Here is an 8,981-nt window from a genome sequence, read left to right as displayed (position 1 = left end):
AAGGTGTGAGTATTGAGTAAGACTCAACACCTGACCACGGCAGAAGAGAGAGAAAGGACGAAGGTTGTCCCCTATTCTTTAGATGTAGGCTCCACAGTATGTTATGCTGTGTACCGCACTTAAAGTGTGCCTTGCCATGAGTCAGTCAAGGGGTACAAGTGTGATCCAGGAATGGATCATAGGACAGCGGTCAAGGTTATCCTTAGTAACTAGTGGACTAAGGAATTTTCTCGATTATGGAGGTGGTAAAAGAGTTTGTCGTATAGGGTTACGCCGATGCAAACTTTGACACTAATCTGGATGACTCTGAGTAGTAGACCGGATTCGTATAGTAGAGCAGTTATTTGGAATAGTCCCAAATAGCGCATGGTAGCTGCATCTAGGAGATGACATAGAGATTTGTAAAGCACACATGGATCTGAAAGATTCAGACCTGTTGACTAATAACCTCTCTCACAAGCGAGATATGATCAAACCCAATGGGTGTTGGATTAATTACAATCACATAGTGATGTGAACTAGATTATTGACTCTAGTGCAAGTGGGAGACTGTTGGAAATATGCCCTAGAGGCAATAATAAAATGGTTATTATTATATTTCCTTGTTCATGATAATTGTCTATTGTTCATGCTATAATTGTATTAACTGGAAACCATAATACATGTGTGAATACATAGACCATAACATGTCCCTAGTGAGCCTCTAGTTGACTAGCTCGTTGATCAATAGATGGTTATGGTTTCCTGACCATGGACATTGGATGTCATAGATAACGGGATCACATTATTAGGAGAATGATGTGATGGACAAGACCCAATCCTAAGCATAGCACAAGATCGTGTAGTTCGTTTGCTAAAAGCTTTTCTAATGTCAAGTATCATTTTCTTAGACCATGAGATTGTGCAACTCCCGGATACCGTAGGAATGCTTTGGGTGTGCCAAACGTCACAACATAACTGGGTGGCTGAAGGAAATATGCCCTAGAGGCAATAATAAAGTTATTATTTATTTCCTCATATCATGATAAATGTTTATTATTCATGCTAGAATTGTATTAACCGGAAATATGATACATGTGTGAATACATAGACAAACATATAGTCACTAGTATGCCTCTACTTGACTAGCTCATTAATCAAAGATGGTTATGTTTCCTAACCATTGACATGTGTTGTCATTTGATTAGTGGGATCACATCATTAGAAGAATGATGTGATTGACATGACCCATTCCGTTAGCCTAGCACTTGATCGTTTAGTATACTGCTATTGCTTTCTTCATGACTTATACATGTTCCTGTAACTATGAGAATTATGAAACTCCCGTTTACCGGAGGAACACTTTGGATACTACCAAACGTCACAACGTAACTGGGTGATTATAAAGGAGTACTACAGGTGTCTCCGAAGGTACATGTTGAGTTGGCGTATTTCTAGATTAGGTTTTGTCACTTCGATTGTCGGAGAGGTATCTCTGGGCCCTCTCGGTAATGCACATCACTATAAGCCTTCCAAGCAATGTCACCAATGAGTTGGTTACGGGATGATGCATTACGTAACAAGTAAAGAGACTTGCCAGTAACGAGATTGAACTAGGTATTGGATACCGACGATCAAATCTCGGGCAAGTAACATACCGATGACAAAGGGAACAACGTATGTTGTTATGTGGTTTGACCAATAAAGATCTTCGTAGAATATGTAAGAACCAATATGGGCATCCAGGTTCCGCTATTGGTTATTGACCGAGAATAGTTCTAGGTCATGTCTACATAGTTCTCGAACCCATAGGGTCCGCATGCTTAACGTTACGATGTCAGTTTTATTATGAGTTTATAAGTTTTGATGTACCGAAGTTTGTTCGGAGTCCCGGATGTGATCACGGACATGACGAGGAGTCTCGAAATGGTCGAGACATAAAGATTGATATATTGGAAGCCTATATTTGGACATCGGAATCGTTCCGGGTGAAATCGGCATTTTACCGGAGTACCGGGAGGTTACCAGAACCCCCCCGGGGTGTTATTGGGCCTACATGGGCCTCGAGGGAGAAGAGGGAAGGAGGCAGGAGGGGGCCGCGCGCCCCTCCCCTTCCTAGTCCGAATAGGACAAGGGAAGTAGGGCGGCGCCCCCCTTTCCTTTCCCTCTTCTTCCTCCTTCCCCCCTTCTCCTACTCCAACTTGGAAAGAAGGGAGTCCTACTCCCGGTGGGAGTAGGACTCCCCCCTTGGCGCGCCCTCCTTGGCCGGCCGCCTCCTCCCCCTGGCTCCTTTATATATGGGGGCAGGGGGCACCCCAAACACACAAGTTGATCTACGGATCGTTCCTTAGCCGTGTGCGGTGCCCCCCTCCACCATATTCCACCTCGGTCATATCGTCGCGGAGTTTAGGCGAAGCCCTGCGCCGGTAGAACATCATCATCGTCACCACGCCGTCGTGCTGACGGAACTCATCTCCGGAGCTTTGCTGGATCGGAGCTCGGAGATCGTCATCGAGCTGAACGTGTGCTGAACTCGGAGGTGCCGTACGTTCGGTGCTTGGATCGGTCGGATCGTGAAGACGTACGACTACATCAACCGCGTTGTGATAACGCTTCCGCTTACGGTCTACGAGGGTACGTGGACAACACTCTCCCCTCTCGTTGCTATGTCATCACCATGATCTTGCGTGTGCGTAGGAATTTTTTTGAAATTACTATGTTCCCCAACAGTGGCATCCGAGCCTATGTTTTATGCGTTGATGTTATATGCACGAGTAGAACACAAGTGAGTTGTGGGCGATACAAGTCATACTGCTTACCAGCATGTCATACTTTGGTTCGGCGGTATTGTGAGATGAAGCAGCCCGGACCGACATTACGCGTACGCTTACGCGAGACTGGTTTCACCGTTACGAGCACTCGTGCTTAAAGGTGGCTGGCGGGTGTCTGTCTCTCTCACTTTAGCTGAATCGAGTGTGGCTACGCCCGGTCCTTGCGAAGGTTAAAACAACACCAACTTGACGAACTATCGTTGTGGTTTTTGATGCGTAGGTAAGAACGGTTCTTGCTAAAGCCCGTAGCAGCCACGTAAAATTTGCAACAACAAAGTAGAGGACGTCTAACTTGTTTTTGCAGGGCATGTTAGACGTGATGCTATATTTTATTGTATGAGATGATCATGTTTTGTAACCGAAGTTATCGGCAACTGGCAGGAGCCATATGGTTGTCGTTTTATTGTATGAAATGCAAACACCCTGTAATTGCTTTACTTTATCACTAAGCGATAGCAATAGTCGTAGAAGCAATAGATGGCGTAACGACAACGATGCTACGATGGAGATCAAGGTGTCGCGCCAGTGACGATGGTGATCACGACGGTGCTTCGAAGATGGAGATCACAAGCACAAGATGATGATGGCCATATCATATCACTTATATTGATTGCATGTGATGTTTATCCTTTTATGCATCTTATCTTGCTTTGATTGACGGTAGCATTTTAAGATGATCTCTCACTAATAATCAAGAAGTGTTCTCCCTAAGTATGCACCGTTGCGAAAGTTCTTCGTGCTGAGACACCACGTGATGATCGGGTGTGATAGGCTCTACGTTCAAATACAACGGGTGCAAAACAGTTGCACACGCGGAATACTCAGGTCATACTTGACGAGCCTAGCATATACATATATGGCCTCGGAACACGGAGACCGAAAGGTCGAACGTGAATCATATAGTAGATATGATCAACATAGTGATGTTCACCATTGAAACTACTCCATCTCACGTGATGATCGGACATGGTTTAGTTGATTTGGATCACGTGATCACTTAGATGACTAGAGAGATGTTTGTCTAAGTGGGAGTTCTTAAGTAATATGATTAATTGAACTTAAATTTATCATGAACTTAGTACCTGATAGTATTTTGCTTGTCTATGTTTGTTTGTAGATAGATGGCTCATGCTGTTGTTCCGTTGAATTTTAATGCGTTCCTTGAGAAAGCAAAGTTGAAAGATGATGGTAGCAATTACACGGACTGGGTCCGTAACCTGAGGATTATCCTCATTGCTGCACAGAAAAGTTACGTCCTGGAAGCACCGCTGGGTGCCAGGCCTGCTACTGATGCAACTAACGACATTAAGAACATCTGGCAGAGCAAAGCTGATGACTACTCGATAGTTCAGTGTGCCATGCTTTTCGGCTTAGAACCGGGTCTTCAACGACGTTTTGAACGTCATGGAGCATATGAGATGTTCTAGGAGTTGAAGTTAATATTTCAAGCAAATGCCCGGATTGAGAGATATGAAGTCTCCAATAAGTTCTATAGCTGCAAGATGGAGGAGAATAGTTCTGTCAGTGAACATATACTCAAAATGTCTGGGTATAATAATCACTTGATTCAACTGGGAGTTAATCTTCCTGATGATAGTGTCATTGACAGAATTCTTCAATCACTGCCACCAAGCTACAAGAGCTTCGTGATGAACTATAATATGCAAGGGATGAACAAGACTATTCCCGAGCTCTTCGCAATGCTAAAAGCTGCGGAGGTAGAAATCAAGAAGGAGCATCAAGTGTTGATGGTTAACAAGACCACCAGTTTCAAGAAAAAGGGCAAAGGGAAGAAGAAGGGAACTTCAAGAAGAACGGCAAGCAAGTTGCTGCTCAAGAGAAGAAACCCAAGTCTGGACCTAAGCCTGAAACTGAGTGCTTCTACTGCAAGCAGACTGGACACTGGAAGCGGAACTGCCCCAAGTAAGGCGGATAAGAAGGATGGCAAAGTGAACAAAGGTATATGTGATATACATGTTATTGATGTGTACCTTACTAATGCTCGCAGTAGCACCTGGGTATTTGGTACTGGTTCTGTTGCTAATATTTGCAACTCGAAACAGGGACTACGGATTAAGCGAAGATTGGCTAAGGACGAGGTGATGATGCGCGTGGTAAATGGTTCCAAAGTCGATGTGATCACGGTCGGCACGCTACCTCTACATCTACCATTGGGATTAGTTTTAGACCTAAATAATTGTTATTTGGTGCCAGCGTTGAGCATGAACATTATATCTGGATCTTGTTTGATGCGAGACGGTTATTCATTTAAATCAGAGAATAATGGTTGTTCTATTTATATGAGTAATATCTTTTATGGTCATGCACCCTTGAAGAGTGGTCTATTTTTATTGAATCTCGATAGTAGTGATACACATATTCATAGTGTTGAAACCAAAAGATGCAGAGTTGATAACGATAGTGCAACTTATTTGTGGCACTGCCGTTTAGGTCATATCGGTGTAAAGCGCATGAAGAAACTCCATACTGATTGGCTTTTGGAATCACTTGATTATGAATCACTTGGTACTTGCGAACCGTGCCTTATGGGCAAGATGACTAAAACGCTGTTCTCCGGAACTATGGAGCGAGCAACTGATTTGCTGGAAATCATACATACTGATGTTTGTGGTCCAATGAATATTGAGGCTCGCGGCGGATATCGTTATTTTCTCACCTTCACAGATGATTTAAGCAGATATGGGTATATCTACTTAATGAAACACAAGTCTGAAACATTTGAAAAGTTCAAAGAATTTCAGAGTGAAGTGGAAAATCATCGTAACAAGAAAATAAAGTTTCTACTATCTGATCATGGAGGAGAATATTTGAGTTACGAGTTTGGTCTTCACTTGAAACAATGCGGAATAGTTTCGCAACTCACGCCACCCGGAACACCACAACGAAATGGTGTGTCCGAACGTCGTAATCGTACTTTACTAGATATGGTGCGATCTATGATGTCTCTTACTGATTTACCGCTATCGTTTTGGGGTTATGCTTTAGAGACGGCCGCATTCACGTTAAATAGGGCACCATCAAAATCCGTTAAGACGACACCTTATGAACTGTGGTTTGGCAAGAAACCAAAGTTGTCGTTTCTTAAAGTTTGGGGCTGCGATGCTTATGTGAAGAAACTTCAACCAAATAAAGCTCAAACCCAAATCGGAGAAATGTGTCTTCATAGGATACCCGAAAGAAACTATTGGGTACACCTGCTATCACATATCTGAAGGCAAGATTTTCGTTGCTAAAATCGGATCCTTTCTAGAGAAGGAGTTTCTCTCGAAAGAAGTGAGTGGGAGGAAAGTAGAACTCAATGAGATAACTGTATCTACTCCCTTACTGGAAAGTAGTTCATCACAAGAACCGGTTCCTGTGACAACTACACCAATCAGTGAGGAAAGCTAATGATATTGATCATGAAACTTCAGATCAAGTTTCTACTGAACCTCGTAGGTCTACCAGAGTAAGATCCGCACCAGAGTGGTATGGTAATCCTATTCTGGAAGTCATGTTACTTGACCATGATGAACCTACGAACTATGAGGAAGCGATGATGAGCCCAGATTCCGCAAAATGGCTAGAGGCCATGAAATCTGAGATGGGATCCATGTATGAAAACAAAGTATGGACTTTGGTTGACTTGCCCGATGATCGGCAAGCCATTGAGAATAAATGGATCTTCAAGAAGAAGACTGACGCTGATGGTAACATAACTGTCTATAAAGCTCGACTTGTTGCGAAAGGTTTTCGACAAGTTCAAGGGGTTGACTACGATGAGACTTTCTCACCCGTAGCGATGCTTAAGTCTGTCCGAATCATGTTAGCTATTGCTGTATTTCATGATTATGAAATTTGGCAAATGGATGTCAAAACTGCATTCTTGAATGGATTTCTGGAAGAAGAGTTGTATATGATGCAGCCAGAAGGTTTTGTTGATCCAAAAGGTGCTAACAAAGTGTGCAAGCTCCAGCGATCCATTTATGGACTGGTGCAAGCATCTCGGAGTTGGAATAAACGTTTTGATAGTGTGATCAAAGCATATGGTTTTATACAGACTTTTGGAGAAGCCTGTATTTACAAGAAAGTGAGTGGGAGCTCTGTAGCATTTCTGATATTATATGTAGATGACATATTATTAATTGGAAATGATATAGAATTTCTGGATAGCATAAAGGGATACTTGAATAAAAGTTTTTCAATGAAAGACCTCGGTGAAACTGCTTACATATTGGGCATCAAGATCTATAGAGATAGATCAAGACGCTTAATAGGACTTTCACAAAGCACATACCTTGATAAAATTTTGAAAAAGTTCAAAATGGATCAGGCAAAGAAAGGGTTCTTGCCTGTGCTACAAGGTGTGAAGTTGAGTCAAACTCAATGCCCGACCACAGCAGAAGATAGAGAGAAAATGAAAGATGTTCCCTATGCTTCAGCCATAGGCTCTATCATGTATGCAATGCTGTGTACCAGACCTGACGTATGCTTAGCAATAAGCTTGGCAGGAAGGTACCAAAGTAATCCAGGAGTGGATCACTGGACAGCGGTCAAGAACATCCTGAAATACCTGAAAAGGACTACGGATATGTTTCTCGTATATGGAGGTGACAAAGAGCTAGTCATAAATGGTTACGTTGATGCAGGCTTTGACACTGATCCGGACGATTCTAAATCGCAAACCGGATACGTGTTTTTATTAAACGGTGGAGCTGTAAGTTGGTGCAGTTCTAAACAAAGCGCCGTGGCGGGATCTACATGTGAAGCGGAGTACATAGCTGCTTCTGAAGCAGCAAATGAAGGAGTCTGGATGAAGGAGTTCATTTCCGATCTAGGTGTCATACCTAGTGCATCGGGACCAATGAAGATCTTCTGTGACAATACTGGTGCAATTGCCTTGGCAAAGGAATCCAGATTTCACAAGAGGACCAAGCACATCAAGAGACGCTTCAATTCCATTCGGGACCAAGTCCAAGTGGGAGACATAGAGATTTGCAAGATACATACGGATCTGAATGTTGCAGACCCGTTGACTAAGCCTCTCTCATGAGCAAAACATGATCAGCACCAAGACTCCATGGGTGTTAGAATCATTACTATGTAATCTAGATTATTGACTCTAGTGCAAGTGGGAGACCGAAGGAAATATGCCCTAGAGGCAATAATAAAGTTATTATTTATTTCCTCATATCATGATAAATGTTTATTATTCATGCTAGAATTGTATTAACCGGAAACATGATACATGTGTGAATACATAGACAAACATATAGTCACTAGTATGCCTCTACTTGACTAGCTCATTAATCAAAGATGGTTATGTTTCCTAACCATTGACATGTGTTGTCATTTGATTAGTGGGATCACATCATTAGAAGAATGGTGTGATTGACATGACCCATTCCGTTAGCCTAGCACTTGATCGTTTAGTATACTGCTATTGCTTTCTTCATGACTTATACATGTTCCTGTAACTATGAGAATTATGCAACTCCCGTTTACCGGAGGAACACTTTGGGTACTACCAAACGTCACAACGTAACTGGGTGATTATAAAGGAGTACTACATGTGTCTCCGAAGGTACATGTTGAGTTGGCGTATTTCGAGATTAGGTTTTGTCACTCCGATTATCGGAGAGGTATCTCTGGGCCCTCTCGGTAATGCACATCACTATAAGCCTTGCAAGCAATGTGACCAATGAGTTGGTTACGGGATGATGCATTATGTAACGAGTAAAGAGACTTGCCGGTAACGAGATTGAACTAGGTATTGGATACCGACGATCAAATCTCGGGCAAGTAACATACCGATGACAAAGGGAACAACATATGTTGTTATGCGGTTTGACCGACAAAGATCTTCATAGAATATGTAGGAACCAATATGGGCATCCAGGTTCCGCTATTGGTTATTGACCGAGAATAGTTCTAGGTCATGTCTACATAGTTCTCGAACCCGTAGGGTCCGCACGCTTAATGTTACGATGACAGTTTTATTATGAGTTTATAAGTTTTGATGTACCGAAGTTTGTTCGGAGTCCCGGATGTGATCACGGACATGACGAGGAGTCTCGAAATGGTCGAGACATTAAGATCGATATATTGGAAGCCTATATTTGGACATCGGAATCGTTCCAGGTGAAATCGGCATTTTACCGGAGTACCGGG

The sequence above is a fragment of the Triticum dicoccoides genome, chromosome 5B (genome assembly GCF_002162155.2).
Source record: "Triticum dicoccoides isolate Atlit2015 ecotype Zavitan chromosome 5B, WEW_v2.0, whole genome shotgun sequence".
In the NCBI taxonomy this organism is placed as follows: Eukaryota; Viridiplantae; Streptophyta; class Magnoliopsida; order Poales; family Poaceae; genus Triticum; species Triticum dicoccoides.
The sequence above is the reverse complement of the archived record's forward strand: the minus strand, read 5'-3'. Positions refer to the sequence as shown.